This window comes from Bufo bufo, chromosome 4, assembly GCF_905171765.1.
Source record: "Bufo bufo chromosome 4, aBufBuf1.1, whole genome shotgun sequence".
NCBI lineage: Eukaryota > Metazoa > Chordata > Amphibia > Anura > Bufonidae > Bufo > Bufo bufo.
Window position 1 is genome coordinate 257,010,960 of NC_053392.1, and position 19,500 is coordinate 257,030,459.

Consider the following 19,500-nt stretch of genomic DNA (forward strand, 5'->3'; position numbering starts at 1 on the left):
GGTCTCTCACAGCGCGCCATCGCTACTGAGGTGGGATGCAGTAAGACAGTCATTTGGAATTTCTTAAATGTTCCTGAGGGTTATGGAACAAAAAAGTCAAGTGGAAGACCCAAAAAAAATTCTTCAGCACTGAGCTGGAGGATCCAATTGGCTGTCCGTCAAGACACTAGATGATCCTCGACCCAAATAAAGGCCCTTACTGGTGCTGACTGCAGCCCCATAACCATCAGACGGCATCTGAGACTGAAGGGCTTCAAAAACAAAAAACGTCTTCAAAGACCTCGTCTCCTTGAATGCCACAGAACTGCTTGTTTGGACTTTGCAAGAGAGCACCAAACATTCAAAGGTGGAAGAAAGTTTTATTCTCTGATGAGAAAAAATTTAACCTTGATGGTTCTGATGGTTTCCAACGTTACTGGCATGACAAGCAGATCCCACCTGAGATGTTTTCTATGTGCCACAGTGGAGGGGGCGCCATAATGGTCTGGGGTGCTTTTTCCTTCAGTGGAACAATGGAGCTTCAGGAAATGCAGGGTGGTCAAACGGCCGCTGGCTATGTCCAGATGTTGCAGAGAGCATTCCTCATGACTGAGGGCCCTCATCTGTGTGGTAACGACTGGGTTTTTCAACAGGACAACGCTACAGTACACAATGCCCGCAGGACAAGGGACTTCTTCCAGGAGAATAACATCACTCTTTTGGCCCATCCTGCGTGTTCCCCTGATCTAAATCCAATTGAGAACCTTTGGGGATGGATGTCAAGGGAAGTTTACAAAAATGGACAACAGTTCCAGACAGTAGATGGCCTTCGTGCGGCCGTCTTCACCACTTGGAGAAATGTTCCCACTCATCTCATGGAAACGCTTGCATCAAGCATGTCGAAATGAATTTTTGAAGTGATAAACAATAACGGCGGAGCTACTCATTACTGAGTTCATGTTTGGAAGTTGGATTTCTATTTTGGGGGGGTTTCGTTTTTTTTTGGAGGTGTGGTCCTAAACTTTTGATCAGCTGAAAAACAGCCTGTTTCAGTTTATTCGTTGTTTTCATTAAATTGAATGCTCAAAAAATGTTTTGTCTCACTACCATTTCTTCTTGTTGCATGTTGAAGCTCTACTTGAAACCTTGTTAAGATCCCGCCATGCTAAATAAGATTTTCTGCCATTTTTCAAGTGGTCTTAAACTTTTGATCAGGACTGTATATATACACTGCTCAAAAAAATAAAGGGAACACAAAAATAACACATCCTAGTTCTGAGTTAATTAAATATTCTTCTGAAATACTTTGTTCTTTACATAGTTGAATGTGCTGACAACAAAATCACACAAAAATAAAAAAATGGAAATCAAATTTTTCAACCCATGGAGGTCTGGATTTGGAGTCACACTCAAAATTAAAGTGGAAAAACACACTACAGGCTGATCCAACTTTGATGTAATGTCCTTAAAACAAGTCAAAATGAGGCTCAGTAGTGTGTGTGGCCTCCACGTGCCTGTATGACCTCCCTACAACGCTTGTGCATGCTCCTGATGAGGTGGCGGACGGTCTCCTAAGGGATCTCCTCCCAGACCTGGACTAAAGCATCTGCCAACTCCTGTGGTGCAACGTGACGTTGGTGGATAGAGTGAGACATGATGTCCCAGATGTGCTCAATTGGATTCAGGTCTGGGGAACGGGCGGGCCAGTCCATAGCATCAATGCCTTCGTCTTGCAGGAACTGCTGACACACTCCAGCCACATGAGGTCTAGCATTGTCTTGCATTAGGAGGAACCCAGGGCCAACCGCACCAGCATATGGTCTCACAAGGGGTCTGAGGATCTCATCTCGGTACCTAACGGCAGTCAGGCTACCTCTGGCGAGCACATGGAGGGCTGTGCGGCCCTCCAAAGAAATGCCACCCCACACCATTACTGACCCAATGCCAAACCGGTCATGCTGGAGGATGTTGCAGGCAGCAGAACGTTCTCCACGGCGTCTCCAGACTCTGTCACGTCTGTCACATGTGCTCAGTGTGAACCTGCTTTCATCTGTGAAGAGCACAGGGCGCCAGTGGCGAATTTGCCAATCTTGGTGTTCTCTGGCAAATGCCAAACGTCCTGCACGGTGTTGGGCTGTAAGCACAACCCCCACCTGTGGACGTCGGGCCCTCATATCACCCTCATGGAGTCTGTTTCTGACTGTTTGAGCAGACACATGCACATTTGTGGCCTGCTGGAGGTCATTTTGCAGGGCTCTGGCAGTGCTCCTCCTGTTCCTTCTTGCACAAAGGTGAAGGTAGCGGTCCTGCTGCTGGGTTGTTGCCCTCCTACGGCCTCCTCCACGTCTCCTGATGTACTGGCCTGTCTCCTGGTAGCACCTCCATGCTCTGGACACTACGCTGACAGACACAGCAAACCTTCTTGCCACAGCTCGCATTGATGTGCCATCCTGGATAAGCTGCACTACCTGAGCCACTTGTGTGGGTTGTAGACTCCGTCTCATGCTACCACTAGAGTGAAACCACCACCAGCATTCAAAAGTGACCAAAACATCAGCCAGGAAGCATAGGAACTGAGAAGTGGTCTATGGTCACCACCTGAAGAACCACTCCTTTATTGGGGGTGTCTTGCTAATTGCCTATAATTTCCACCTGTTGTCTATCCCATTTGCACAACAGCATGTGAAATTGATTGTCACTCAGTGTTGCTTCCTAAGTGGACAGTTTGATTTCACAGAAGTGTGATTGACTTGGAGTTACATTGTGTTGTTTAAGTGTTCCCTTTATTTTTTTGAGCAGTGTATATATATATATATATATATATATATATACTAGCAGAAAGACCCGGCTTTGAATGGGTATATTTCATCTATTTCATTTAATGTTTGTGTCGTTGAAAGATATTGACAGTATCCCCCATAACAGTGACCTCTACAGCACCCCGCCCCTTTAACAGTGAACTCCACAGTCCCCCACCCCTTAACACTGACCCCCCACAGTGCCCCGCCACTTTAAAATGGGACCTCCACAGCGGCCCATCCCCTTAAAAATACAAACTAAGACCATAGCTTTACTTACATGCCCCCATGATTTCTTGATCGTTATTTTTCTTTTCATACTGGGCCCCCGTTTGTCCGCTATGCTCCCCAGAATAATTCCCGCCGTTTATGTTAATGAGCTAGCCTCAAATGGGCTTACATCTTCTCCCTGGCACGGAGCGCATCCAATCAGCGCGCTCCGCTCTTAGCCAGGGAGAAGACGCTCCAGTTCTCGCGAGACTTCAGAGAACTGGAGCGATTTCGTCTATCCGGAGCCGGCGTCATCTTGCATTCCTCGGTGAGCATCGCAGACGGCAGCAGCAGCACCCGGATCCCGTAGGTAAGTTTGTCAAACACCCCTAGACAACGAGCAAAGTTGTTCATATGTACCCCCCTAGATAAACGAGCATGATGGGGGTTGTCCTCCCTCCCCTATGACAACGAGCATGATGGGGGGGGATTCACCCCCCCACCCTATGTCAATAATAATGATGGGGGTGATCTCCCCCCCCACCCTATGGCAATACTAATGATGGGGGTGATCCCCCCCCACCCTATGGCAATACTAATGATGTGGGTGATCCCCCCCCCTATGGCAATAATAATGATGGGGGTTATCCCCCCTCCCCTATGACAACGAGCATGATGGGGGGGGATTCACCCCCCCACCCTATGGCAATAATAATGATGGGGGTGATCCCCCCCCCACCCTATGGCAATACTAATGATGGGGGTGATCCCCCCCCCTATGGCAATAATAATGACGGGGGTTATCCCCCCTCCCCTATGACAACGAGCATGATGGGGGGGATTCACCCCCCCACCCTATGGCAATAATAATGATGGCGGTGATCCCCCCCCCTATGGCAATAATATTGATGGGGGTTACCCCCCCCCCCCCCCTATGGCAATAATAATGATGGGGGTTATCCCCCCTCCCCTATGACAACGAGCATGATGGGGGGGATTCACCCCCCCACCCTATGGCAATACTAATGATTGGGGTGATCCCCCCCCCATGGCAATAATAATGATGGGGGTTATCCCCCCTCCCCTATGGCAATAATAATGATGGGGATGATCCCCCCCCCACCCTATGGCAATACTAATGATGTGGGTGATCCCCCCCCTATGGCAATAATAATGATGAGGGTTATCCCCCCTCCCCTATGACAGCGAGCATGATGGGGGGGATTCACCCCCCCACCCTATGGCAATAATAATGATGGGGGTGATCCCCCCCCACCCTATGGCAATACTAATGATGTGGGTGATCCCCCCCCCTATGGCAATAATAATGATGGGGGTTATCCCCCCTCCCCTATGACAACGAGCATGATGGGGGGATTCCCCCCCCCCCCACCCTATGGCAATAATAATGATGGGGGTTATCCCCCCTCCCCTATGACAACGAGCATGATGGGGGGATTCACCCCCCCACCCTATGGCAATAATAATGATGGGGGTTATCCCCCCCCTATGGCAATAATAATGATGGGGGTTATCCCCCCTCACCTATGACAACGAGCATGATGGGGGGGATTCACCCCCCCTATGGCAATAATAATGATGGGGGTTATCCCCCCTCCCCTATGGCAATAATAATGATGGGGGTGATCCCCCCCACCCTATGGCAATACTAATGATGTGGGTGATCCCCCCCCCTATGGCAATAATAATGATGGGGGTTATCCCCCCTCCCCTATGGCAATAATAATGATGGGGGTGATCCCCCCCCACCCTATGGCAATACTAATGATGGGGGTGATCCCCCCCCCTATGGCAATAATAATGATGGGGGTGATCCCCCCCCTATGGCAATAATAATGATGGGGGTTATCCCCCCTCCCCTATGGCAATAATAATGATGGGGGTGATCCCCCCCACCCTATGGCAATACTAATGATGTGGGTGATCCCCCCCCCTATAGCAATAATAATGATGGGGGTTATCCCCCCTCCCCTATGACAACGAGCATGATGGGGGGGATTCACCCCCCCACCCTATGGCAATACTAATGATTGGGGTGATCCCCCCCCCTATGGCAATAATAATGATGGGGGTTATCCCCCCTCCCCTATGGCAATAATAATGATGGGGGTGATCCCCCCCCACCCTATGGCAATACTAATGATGTGGGTGATCCCCCCCCCCATGGCAATAATAATGATGGGGGTTATCCCCCCTCCCCTATGACAACGAGCATGATGGGGGGATTCACCCCCCCACCCTATGGCAATAATAATGATGGGGGTGATCCCCCCCCCCTATGGCAATAATAATGATGGGGGTTATCCCCCCTCCCCTATGGCAATAATAATGATGGGGGTGATCCCCACCCCACCCTATGGGAATAATAATGATGGGGGTTATCCCCCCTCCCCTATGACAACGAGCGTGATGGGGGGATTCACCCCCCCACCCTATGGCAATAATAATGATGGGGGTGACCCCCCCTATGGCAATAATAATGATGGGGGTTATCCCCCCTCCCCTATGGCAATAATAATGATGGGGGTGATCCCCCCCCACCCTATGGCAATACTAATGATGTGGGTGATCCCCCCCCCATGGCAATAATAATGATGGGGGTTATCCCCCCTCCCCTATGACAACGAGCATGATGGGGGGGATTCACCCCCCCCTATGGCAATAATAATGATGGGGGTTATCCCCCCTCCCCTATGGCAATAATAATGATGGGGGTGATCCCCCCCCTATGGCAATAATAATGATGGGGTTGATCTCCCCCCCCCATGGCAATAATAATGATGGGGGTTATCCCCCCTCCCCTATGGCAATAATAATGATGGGGGTGATCCCCCCCACCCTATGGCAATAATATTGATGGGGGTTATCCCCTCCCAAGGCAATAATAATGATGGGGGTTATCCCCCTCCCCTATGACAACGAGCATGATGGGGGGGATTCACCCCCCCCTATGGCAATAATAATGATGCGGGTTATCCCCCCTCCCCTATGGCAATAATAATGATGGGGGTGATCGTCCCCCCTATGGCAATAATAATGATGGGGATGACCCCCCCCCTATGGCAATAATAATGATGGGGGTTATCCCCCCTCCCCTATGGCAATAATAATGATGGGGGTGATCCCCCCCCCACCCTATGGCAATAATATTAATGGGGGTGATCCCCCCTCCCCGATGACAACGAGCATGATGGGGGTTATACAAACCCCCCCACCCTCCTCTCATAGCACTGCATAGAGGAAGCCATTTAGACTAATTTTTCTTAGTCTGGGACATTACGAAACCCATTCTAGTCTGTGAATTCCCAAAAACTGTCTTCCTGTATGACCATATGTGGATCCATATGTTGATCCACTGATTTTTTTATTTTTTTTATTTTTTTTTATTTTAGGATTATTCCTTGGACTTCATCTGAGCGGAGGAAGAGCAGAAAATAGTAAATTTAAAAATTAACTCATTAAAATGGTCAACAGGGTCTTACTTTACTTTGTTTCAATAAACTTGTTTCAGAGATGGCTACTTGTATTCTTGCTCTACAGTACTTGCATTGGTAGTAATGGCTGCTTCTGTCCAGACGCTACCATAACTTTTACCGGGTCTTATTGTCAGCCAGCGTGTGGTATAGTGTCATAACTGTGCCAAAAGTAAAACCCAAAGACAATTATCCCGGTACCCAAAGCCCACGGGGTCCTGTGAAGAGCCAGGTTGCCGCCAAGTGTGAAACAATTTTATTTTATGGTTTTGCTCTTGTGGTGGCTGTGAGCTGTTATTAATAGTCTGAAAAGGCGCCAAAAACCATGGACCTTCTCACCCTGATAATGTCAACACACAGCCCCTTGGCTGGTTATGAAAACTAGGGGGGACCCCAAGTCCTTTTTTTTTTTTTTGTATAAAATAAGCCCTGTGGCCCCACCTGTTATCATAATCTGCCATGGTTTACCCTCCTGCTTCTAAAAGCTATATTCAGACACCCAGACAAGCTGTTCCAACTACTTGTTGATGGAGGAATCTATTTACTTCTGGTGTCTTTGAAATCTTCACTCCAAGCTGTGTTTACCAGCTTGTAATCATCACTTTAGCCTCTGTCACATTACTGCTGCCTCAGGTTTTACCACTGCAAGTATTTTGTGAGAAAAAGAATATTAGCCATTCATAGTACATTCATAGTAGCCATTTTTGGACAAATTTATTGAAATATACGCTTCACAACCACCACCCTCTTCCAATCATAAGTTGTGGACATTACTCTACACCACTGTTGACGGTCATAATATATATCGGACAGTAGAGGCATTGCCCGAAATAGCACCCCCATCCACCATCGCATTACTACTGTTACTCACACCTTATTACATTGAATTATGTACCCTGCAAATGAATAACATAAATGCATTTTTTTAATCATCAAAATAGATCCATAAAACAGGTATAAGAATGTATAGTGACGCATCAAGTATCATCGTTTTTTTTTGTTTTTTTTTTAGGATCTCAACACTGTTAGTAATCTATTCATATTTTCAAAATTTAAACCATTTGAAAAAGGTAATTATAATACAAAAATACTTTTTCGGTTATGTCTGTTATAGTAAGCAAAAAATAGTAATGATAATAATAGAAACCCATATACTCATTATTCTTCATTCATTTTTAATATTTCTAATTTTTTTGGTAAGGATTTGCGTTTTACAACCAGACCGGTAAGTTTCAATCCAACGTTCCTCGCTGGAAGAAGAAACATGTTCCGTAAAGTTTTGGAGTTCGGAAACCCTATCCGTGGTTTCAAAAGTTTTTTTGGCGGTTCAACTGTTAAACTGTTTTTTGTGTTTATACTTTTTAACACAAATGATGGTAAGTAAATACATTAGGTAAGTATTGAACAAGAAGCGAACGGAAAAATATTCCTTTAAAGAATAGACAATGGAAAAAAGAAGATTATCCCAATTTGTTTGCGCACAAAGTTTATTCCCCGTTGGAATACATCTTTTAAGAGTTCTACGTTTTGACGATACCAAGTTTATTTTTACGGACAACATACATGGTAAGTCAACATTTAATTTTCATTATGTACGCACTCAGAATGTATTTACTAATCCCTTTTTTTTTTTCACAGGAATTTGCAAAATGCCTTCAACGTGTTGGGTCAAAAACTGCAAATTTGTCCCAGGGCGAATGGTCAATGGCAATGAAATAAAATTACATAGCTTTCCATACAGTAAGGATAGAATTATAGAATGGTTGTCACTGCTAATGCCTTCTGATATTGAGAATGTTAATTATCTAGCAGAAGAAATTTTGGTATTAAAGCAAAAAAGATATAATAAGTATAGATTATGCTCTTTACATTTTGCTCCTAATAATTTCATTGTCAATGTTGGTGGCCGTGCACTTTGTGACAGTGCAAAGCCAACCATATTTGAAAATTTATCAGATTTTGAGCGAAAAGTGCCTAAAACAAAAACGACTAAAGCAAAAGTTTCAGAACCACAATTAGACAACAGAGCATTATCATCTGAATCATCTGTAACTTTAGAGTCTAGTGGTCAAACTTCTTTGGTTTCATAACATGAAATTCAAAATGTTACAGACAATGCTGAAATTCCAACTACCAAATTCATGGACGCTTGCACTCAGACAGATTTTGATCTGACCAATTCTGTACTTATTGGTATTGACCGAAATGTTGTGCTTACGGAAGAACAGTCCCCTGTACGTCCGTTTACCGATATAGTTATAGAATCTACACCTTTGCCGGAGTGTTCCACTACTGTAAATCAACCTAAAAATATAATTCCATTTGGTAATATTCTTTCTCCAATTTGTGGGAAAAATGACCACAACTTGGTGCAACAAGAACAGGTGGGTAACCGTGATGATGATAATGTTAGTGGAATATTTCCATTGACAGCTGAAATGGATGAGTCGGATAATGAGTACACTACTTCTCATGTAGACGGAGGCGAAGTTCTTGATTGTAGGGATACCTCGTACGACCCTTTGATGGTTAGCCACTGTTCCTCTGATTTGTTAGCATTACAGTCCTTTGATGAAACTGATAATGAATCTTCCTTTCATGAACAACATGTTGAAGACATGGTTAATGAACCTAAATTCATAATTAACCAAAGTTGCCTAGATATCCTCTTACGGCAGGTGAAGTGTCAGTATCCCGAAGGTTGCAATCTTACCGTCAATTCATTTTCCAAACAAAGACAGGGTAGTGCTTTAATAGTTCGCGGGAGTTGCAGGAAAGGGCACCAGTCTTTATTATGGAATACCCAACCAAAAATTGGTCGTTTTTGGAGTGGGAATGTCCTTTTGGCAGCATCAATCTTGTGCAGTGGACTAAACTTTCAAAAGGTGGACGAGTTGTTTAATATTTTTGGTTTGACAACATTTTCAGAGACAACCTTCTATAGATATCAAACGAGATTTATTTTCCCTGCAATCAATATTGCCTGGCAGCAACAAAAGAGAAAATTTCAAGAAGAAATGCATACTTTTCCAATGTGTTTAGCTGGAGATGGCCAATGTGATAGTCCTGGTCACTCAGCTAAATATTGTATTTATACTGTTATGGAACTGTATACTGAAAAAATTATTGATTTTGAAGTTGTTCATCGCAGCCAGTGCAACTCTTCGGTTGCAATGGAGAAGTTCGGTTTTAAAACAGTTATGGAAAGAGTGATTACCAATGGCTTTGACGTTTGTGTCTTTGTCTCTGATCGACATGTCAGTATACAAAAGGTGATGCGTGAGTTGTACCCTGACATAGATCATCAGTTTGACATTTGGCATTACGCAAAGTCAATAAAGAAAAAGTTGATAAAGGCAAGTAACGGAAGAGCTGGACAGGAACTCAAACCATGGATTGATAAAATTGTAAACCATTTCTGGTGGACCGTGAAAACTTGTGATCACAACGAACTTTTCTTCAGGGAACGTTGGAATTCTGTTCTCTATCACATAGTCAACAAGCATGAGTGGGAGGATGGAGAACACTATAAAAAATGTTCCCATGCAGAATTAGAAATTCCAAACAGTTCTGTTTTATGGTTAAAAAAGGAAAGCAATGCTTTTCACAGATTAGAAGAGATTGTTCGAAATAAACAGTTTAACAGTGATGTTCCCCACTTGATCCGTAATTGCCACACGGGACCATTAGAAGCCTTCCATAGTCTAGTATTAAAATATCGTACTAAAAGGATACATTTTGGTATTGACGGCATGGAAGCACGAACAAAACTAGCCATCCTGGCACATAATAATAATATAGGAAGAGATCAAGCTGTTGTTCATCTACCAACATCAGTCTCCGCACCCATCGGTACCAAACGAACAAAATTAATTCTGCCGAAGGGAAAAAAACGCTGGACGGTGAAAAACGTCTATGAACCGATGAGTGTACAACATGTCGAGAATATTTTAGTCGACTGTTTGAAAATAGCCTTGGGAGACATAACTCCTGAATGGAACAGTCGAACACCCGATCTTCCGCCTAACATAGCAATTGTTGAGCGCCCAAAAAAAGCTGATATTGTACGTCACCATTGGTCTAGATTTGGCAAAAAATAAATAATTTAAAATCCATAAAAACCAAAAATTATTCAAAAAGTTCAAAAATTTTGTTTAGCTCATCCGTTACTTTCCGGTTTAGTTACGTTTACTAGTTATTCTTGTTATTAATTTTTACTATTTGAAAAGTTATTTTATATGTGCAGCTCAACAATGAAGTAGAGGATATGCGGTATCAACTCGACATCAAGAATTTATAAGGTAAGTATTATTATTTTATTTTTCTATTTTCTAAATCTAGAAAATCTATATTTTACACTTCATGTACTTTACAGAGTGGTTTTTGAGAAAAAGCGATTTGTGAATCGTAAAGTGCCACAAACACTTGAAATTGAAAATGCTTGTACCTTTCAATGTATTTTTTTTTTCAGACTTTTTTGGACAGGTGGACAGCCGGCGCGTGGTAGGAAAGCTCTCTAGCCGTGGAGTGTGATTTGTATCAGCGTCTCCACGGTAGGTGGTAGTTATTTGACTATCCCGTTGAGGTCCGGTTTGTGTCTGCTTCTTTACCTCTCCATCCAATGCCTTACCAGTACTTTTCTCACTCAGGTGGAGAACCAGTACCAACCCATTCTTGACACGACCTGGACTCAAGACAGCGGACAACATGTGAGCGCACAGCAGTGTGAAGAGCCACAACCTTGCCGAGACCTCTGATGCTTCATTTGCGTTTATTAATAAGTATATATTTTTTCTTGACCTTTCCAGACTTTTTTGGACAGGTGGACATCCGGCGCATGGTAGGAAAGCTCTCTAGCCGTGGAGTGTGATTTGTATCAGCGTCTCCACGGTAGGTGGTAGTTATTTGACTATCCCGTTGAGGTCCGGTTTGTGTCTGCTTCTTTACCTCTCCATCCAATGCCTTACCAGTACTTTTCTCACTCAGGTGGAGAACCAGTACCAACCCATTCTTGACATGACCTGGACTCAAGACAGCGGACAACATGTGAGCGCACAGCAGTGTGAAGAGCCACAACCTTGCCGAGACCTCTGATGCTTCATTTGCGTTTATTAATAAGTATATATTTTTTCTTGACCTTTCCAGACTTTTTTGGACAGGTGGACAGCGGGCGCATGGTAGGAAAGCTCTCTAGCCGTGGAGTGTGATTTGTATCAGCGTCTCCACGGTAGGTGGTAGTTATTTGACTATCCCGTTGAGGTCCGGTTTGTGTCTGCTTCTTTACTTCTCCATCCAATGCCTTACCAGTACTTTTTTTCACTCAGGTGGAGAACCAGTACCACCCCATTCTTGACACCACCTGGACTCAAGACAGCGGACAACATGTGAGCGCACAGCAGTGTGAAGAGCCCCAACCTTGCCGAGACCTCTGATGCTTCATTTGCGTTTATTAATAAGTATATATTTTTTCTTGACCTTTCCAGACTTTTTTGGACAGGTGGACAGCGGGCGCATGGTAGGAAAGCTCTCTAGCCGTGGAGTGTGATTTGTATCAGCGTCTCCACGGTAGGTGGTAGTTATTTGACTATCCCGTTGAGGTCCGGTTTGTGTCTGCTTCTTTACCTCTCCATCCAATGCCTTACCAGTACTTTTTTTCACTCAGGTGGAGAACCAGTACCACCCCATTCTTGACACCACCTGGACTCAAGACAGCGGACAACATGTGAGCGCACAGCAGTGTGAAGAGCCCCAACCTTGCAGAGACCTCTGATGCTTTTTTTACAACTTACATTTGCTGTAACCATGTCAGGAACTAAAAAAATTTTGTATGATATGTATAAATCATGGATCTCAAACTCATGGCCCTCCAGATGTTACAAAACTCCAACTCTCATTATTCCCTGATAGCTGTAGTATGCCCAGGCAAGATGGGAGTTGTAGTTTTGCAACAGCTGGAGGGCCACGAGTTTGACATCCCTGGTATATATCAAGTAATATTTGCAAAATAAATTATATATAAATATCTAATAAGTTTTTGGACAGATTTATATAAATATATATATTTGGAAGGGAAAGTATTTTCTTTAAAAAAAATAAAATTTATATGTGAATGTCCAAAAAAATTGTGTGAGGATTGGTCAAGGCTATGAAGGGATATGGAGGAGGCCTTGTTAAAAAAAAAAAATATATATATTTATATATAGTTCTAAATTTTTATTTTAAATTTTGTTTGGATGCACAAGTGTATACAGGTAGTATGACTTAGGTCTCTTTAAAAAGAACGTTTTTATGGTTCTGTTTACAGGCCTTTTACTTGCTTATGTAGACGGTCTGTATATCCAAAAGAATCGTTTTAATGGGTCAGTGAAAGATACCGACAGCACTACATGTGCTGTCAGCATCGGTCTCTGTTACGAGTCCCTTCAAAAATAATGCAACTTGTCCTCTTCTTGGCAGTTTTGAGTACAAGAATATGTCTGTTCATTATGGGCTGAGCCTTCAGCCAATAGTGGAAGGCACACAGGCAGCATCCGTGTTTTGCGTATCTGAAAATAGGCGAGCGTGAAGAACCAAACGTTCATTTGAAAGAGCCCAAGTTTTCATTTTAAAAATAATTTTATGAAATGTATTTATTTGTATAGTAAATAGTTTGTAACAATGGTGACATGTTTTATGCTGTTTCATTATATTTCGACAATCGTGTTCAAGTGTTATTATATAATAAATAACAATATTCAAGTAAAAGTTAGTTTATTGTCATAAAATAAGATTTATTTAGTATTTTTTGGGAGAAAAAGGGAAAATAGACACAGAAAAAAATCTCTATAAGAAACATGGTCGTCGCTGTTAGTCCTAGTTTACAAGTACGTGTGTGCCCCATTGTCATACGGGCGGTTCCATTAAAGTAAATCGATCCGCTGCAAGTATAGGACGAAACCCCCCTGAACCAGTAAGGTAGTGCTTCCAAGGTGTCCCGTTCCGCATCCATGATGAGAGCAGAGGTCTAACGACGACCCAAATGTTGCAAATAGAGTCTCATTTGCGTGTACTACAACATAATTCGTTGGTGAATTTTGGACAAATAAAAAAATTAAGGAACCAGTATACACGTAACAGGTCAGCCACTGTAATAGCTTCAATTATGATGACAGATGCCCTTTATCTACTCCATGGCAAGATACTCCGCTGGCTCTTCTCTAAACATCAGAAACCCACAATAATCCTGCTCTGGGTCAGGGAAAACTTTTCTTATGACGGAAACAGCACAAGAAGGAATTGGTCTTCTTTTGGCCACGCCAAGATAGCCATGTATCCACGATGTGAACCCACGATAAGCTGTTTTTCTGAGTAACCTATAATGAAATAGTAAATACTTTAAAATTTTATTTTTAAACAAATTATCAGGTTTACATACAGTAGAATTGAATAGAAACTGAAAAGCCAAATTCAGGTTTCTGAATCAATTCAATAATCTGTTGAACCATCCTTTACAAACATTTACTAACCTGTTCAAATCTTTGTCCGGGGGTGGATGCAACACTTGACCTATTGACCTCATCGACACCTCCACTTTTCCTCGATCTTGACAGAATTGATGAAAGTAGTCATGTTCGATTATACATCCCATTTCTTCTAAATAAGGTTCAATATTTGAGACTTCTTGGCAGCATATTGATACGACTGGCGTTGGCATTGGTTCACAATTGTTACAAGTACACCATAGCTTATTTCCAAGTCTGTAGTCTGACTCTTCACTTTCAACGTTGTCCTCCGAGTTTGAGGGTCTAGTGGGGTTTATAGGAAAACAGGGTTCTGAATTGTCAGGACAACCATATTTTTCTTGGAGACGCTTTTTTATCCATTCCAACTAGACATGACAAAAAAAAATAATCAGAATTATCAAATAAATTCTAGTCAAAATTAAAATGCAAATGTAATAAGTTTTTTACTTTTTCAGCTCTTGTTGTTGACGCACTCGATGATACTTGATGCGAGTCACTATCCATTCTTATACCTGTTTTAACAAAATAAAAAATTTGAGATTTTGATTATTAAAATAGTATTCATGGTATTCATTTGAAGGGTACATAATTCCATGTAATAAGGTGTGAGTAACAGTTATAATGAGATGGTCGATGGGGGTGATATTTCGGGCAATGCCTCTACTGTCCGATATATATATTATGACCATCAACAAAACAGTGGCGGAGAGTAAGGATAACCCCCATCAATATTATTGCCATAGGGTGGGGGGGGGATCACCCCCATCAATATTATTGCCATAGGGTGGGGGGGTGAATCCCCCCCATCATGATCGTTGTCATAGGGGAGGGGGGATAACCCCCATCATTATTATTGCCATAGGGTAGGGGGGGGATCACCCCCATCATTATTATTGCCATAGGCGAGGGGGGATAACCCCCATCATTATTATTGCCATAGGGGGGGGGATCACCCCATCATTATTATTGCCATAGGGGGGGGGGATCACCCCCATCATTAGTATTGCCATAGGGTGGGGGGGGGATCACCCCCATCATTATTATTGCCATAGGGGAGGGGGGATAACCCCCATCATTATTATTGCCATGGGGGGGGGGGATCACCCCCATCATTAGTATTGCCATAGGGTGGGGGGGGTGAATCCCCCCCATCATGCTCGTTGTCATAGGGGAGGGGGGATAACCCCCATCATTATTATTGCCATAGGGGGGGGGGATCACCCACATCATTAGTATTGCCATAGGGTGGGGGGGGATCACCCCCATCATTATTATTGCCATAGGGGAGGGGGGATAACCCCCATCATTATTATTGCCATAGGGGGGGGATCACCCCCATCATTATTATTGCCATAGGGGAGGGGGGATAACCCCCATCATTATTATTGCCATAGGGGGGGGGGATCACCCCCATCATTAGTATTGCCATAGGGTGGGGGGGTGAATCCCCCCCATCATGCTCGTTGTCATAGGGGAGGGGGGATAACCCCCATCATTATTATTGCCATAGGGGGGGGGATCACCCACATCATTAGTATTGCCATAGGGTGGGGGATCACCCCCATCATTATTATTGCCATAGGGGAGGGGGGATAACCCCCATCATTATTATTGCCATAGGGGGGGGGATCACCCCAATCATTAGTATTGCCATAGGGTGGGGGGGTGAATCCCCCCCATCATGCTCGTTGTCATAGGGGAGGGGGGATAACCCCCATCATTATTATTGCCATAGGGTGGGGGGGGGATCACCCCCATCATTATTATTGCCATAGGGGAGGGGGGATAACCCCCATCATTATTATTGCCATGGGGGGGGGATCACCCCCATCATTATTATTGCCATAGGGGGGGGGGAATCACCCCCATCATTAGTATTGCCATAGGGTGGGGGGGGATCACCCCCATCATTATTATTGCCATAGGGGAGGGGGGATAACCCCCATCATTATTATTGCCATAGGGGGGGGGGGATGACCCACATCATTAGTATTGCCATAGGGTGGGGGGGGGGATCACCCCCATCATTATTATTGCCATAGGGGAGGGGGGATAACCCCCATCATTATTATTGCCATAGGGGGGGGGTGAATCCCTCCCATCATGCTCGTTGTCATAGGGGAGGGGGGATAACCCCCATCATTATTATTGCCATAGGGGGGGGGGGGGATCACCCACATCATTAGTATTGCCATAGGGTGGGGGGGGGATCACCCCAATCATTATTATTGCCATAGGGTGGGGGGGGTGAATCCCCCCCATCATGCTCGTTGTCATAGGGGAGGGGGGATAACCCCCATCATTATTATTGCCATAGGGGGGGGGGGATCACCCACATCATTAGTATTGCCATAGGGTGGGGGGGATCACCCCCATCATTATTATTGCCATAGGGGAGGGGGGATAACCCCCATCATTATTATTGCCATAGGGGGGGGATCACCCCAATCATTAGTATTGCCATAGGGTGGGGGGGGGGTGAATCCCCCCCATCATGCTCATTGTCATAGGGGAGGGGGGATAACCCCCATCATTATTATTGCCATAGGGGGGGGATCACCCACATCATTAGTATTGCCATAGGGTGGGGGGGGGATCACCCCCATCATTATTATTGCCATAGGGGAGGGGGGATAACCCCCATCATTATTATTGCCATAGGGGGGGGATCACCCCAATCATTAGTATTGCTATAGGGTGGGGGGGGGGGTGAATCCCCCCCATCATGCTCGTTGTCATAGGGGAGGGGGGATAACCCCCATCATTATTATTGCCATAGGGGGGATCACTCCCATCATTATTATTGCCATAGGGGTGGGGAGGGGGTAACCCCCATCAATATTATTGCCATAGGGGGGGGGATCACCCCCATCATTAGTATTGCCATAGGGTGGGGGGGGGGATCACCCCCATCATTATTATTGCCATAGGGTGGGGGGGGGTGAATCCCCCCATCATGCTCGTTGTCATAGGGGAGGGGGGATAACCCCCATCATTATTATTGCCATAGGGGGGGGGAGGGGGTAACCCCCATCAATATTATTGCCATAGGGGGGGATCACCCCCATCATTATTATTGCCATAGGGTGGGGGGGTGAATACCCCCCATCATGCTCGTTGTCATAGGGGAGGGGGGATAACCCCCATCATTATTATTGCCATAGGGGGGGGATCACCCCCATCATTAGTATTGCCATAGGGTGGGGGGGGGGATCACCCCCATCATTATTATTGCCATAGGGTGGAGGGGTGAATCCCCCCCATCATGCTCGTTGTCATAGGGGAGGGGGGATAACCCCCATCATTATTATTGCCATAGGGGGGGGGGATCACCCCCATCATTAGTATTGCCATAGGGTGGGGGGGGGGGTCACCCCCATCATTAGTATTGCCATAGGGTGGGGGGGGGAATCACCCCCATCATTATTATTGACATAGGGTGGGGGGTGAATCCCCCCCCATCATGCTCGTTGTCATAGGGGAGGGAGGACAACCCCCATCATGCTCGTTTGTCTAGGGGGGTACATATGAACAACTTTGCTCGTTGTCTAGGGGTGTTTGACAAACTTACCTACGGGATCCGGGTGCTGCTGCTGCCGTCTGCGATGCTCACCGAGGAATGCAAGATGACGCCGGCTCCGGATAGACGAAATCGCTCCAGTTCTCTGAAGTCTCGCGAGAACTGGAGCGTCTTCTCCCTGGCTAAGAGCGGAGCGCGCTGATTGGATGCGCTCCGTGCCAGGGAGAAGATGTAAGGCACGCCGAGAAGAACTTTTAAAGCCAGCCCATTTGAGGCTAGCTCATTAACATAAACAGCGGGAATTATTCCGGGGAGCATAGCGACAAACGGGGGCCCAGTATGAAAAGAAAAATAACGATCAAGAAATCATGGGGGCATGTAAGTAAAGCTATGGTCTTAGTTTGAATTTTTTTTTTAGGTGAAAGGTCCTCTTTAACTTTGACCTTCACAGCAGCCCGCCCCTTTAACAGTGAGTTTCACAGCACCCCACTCCCTTGACAGTGACCTCCTCAGGGCCCTGCCCTTTTAACAGTGACCTCCAGAGTACGCCGCTGCCTTAACAGTGACCTCACAGTACCCTGCTGCCTTAACAGTGACCTCCACAGCAGTTGCCCCTTTAATAGTGGACCCTGCCCATTTAACAGTGACCTCCAGTGTCCACCCCCTTACCAGTGACCTCCACAGTGGCCTGCCCCCTTAACAGTAACATCCACAGTGAACGCCCCTTTAACAGAGACCTCCACAGTGCCCTGCCCCTTTAATGCTAGGGCTACACGACATGTCGCACAACATTTTGTCTGAACAATTTTTATAATGATAGGCTATGGTGTTGCACTGCGACATGTTACATGCTGCGACTGTGACACGACAGTTGCAAAAAATTCATCCAAGATGTATTTATCTGTGTATTTAACTCATTGTGTATCGGCATGTTACCTCCACAGTATTCTTTTCCAGATAGTAAGTGATATGTGTACCAAGTTTAGTAGAAATTGATCGATGAGTATTTGAGTTACAGAACAATATGTGTGTAGCAAAAACAGTTGGAGCATACAAACTCCATGCAGCTGCTGTGTAGGGGCGTATGACCAACACAAGATTTCTTTCCAGGTAGCAAGGGATGTGTATACCAGGTTTAGTTGAAATTGATGGTTGCGTTTTTGAGGGATCGTAGAACATACATACATACATACATACACACACATATATACGTCCTTTATATATATATATATATATATATATATATATATATACAATGCAAAAAAATGAAGGCAGCACTCCAAATAGTGAAGAAAGTGGAAGGTTTATTCACCCAACCAGCAGCAACGTTTCAGCTCTCTCTATGGAGCCTTTGTCCAGCTGAGTAACATGTGCATGATAACATACATAAGTAGTGGCAGTGATTAACATGATTGCAAATCCAATCAAAATGTCATAGAAACAAATAAGATAAATATATATAAAAAATACAATCATATGAATAGTGCAATTCATCCATATACCTAGTGTCAATATGATGGGACATAAGTGAATATATAGAAATACATAATGTAATTCATATTGTGTGAGATATATCCAAATCTTGCATATTTGGTAATCATTACAACAGTGAACAGGTGTGTAAATAAAATAGAATCGATTAAAAACCTTTGAATGGATCAATGCTGGCTGAAACGACATGGTGGAGACTGCTGGCGTCCGGAAACAACAACGGCGCATGCGCAGCACTATCTGTTATCGCGAGACTTGTACAAGAGCTGAGTGTCATTACAGACCATAACAAAGATGGCCACTGTGGGAACATCGCATTAGGGCGCATGCGCAACACGGCACTGTCACCCATCCAGTTTAGAACATCACTAAGTTGTGGAGCAAATACCGCAGTGTTATAGCAGAAAAGCCGGTCCATGAATCGGGGGCCGGCGGTTCAATGCCGGTCACCGTCAAGGTATCCGTATCGACAGGGGGGCGTGGCAGTCATACCAACTCCACCCCGT

General features: G+C 44.7%; 1 long non-coding RNA gene across 1 annotated transcript; it reads left to right on the forward strand.

Annotated features, from left to right (window-relative positions):
* The first annotated feature begins 10,650 nt into the window (after nt 1–10,650).
* Nucleotides 10,651–11,224, forward strand: LOC120996921. Its single transcript, XR_005777980.1, has 3 exons — nt 10,651–10,782; nt 10,953–11,034; nt 11,131–11,224. It is a non-coding gene; the product is annotated as an uncharacterized LOC120996921 (long non-coding RNA).
* The last annotated feature ends 8,276 nt before the right edge of the window (nt 11,225–19,500 follow it).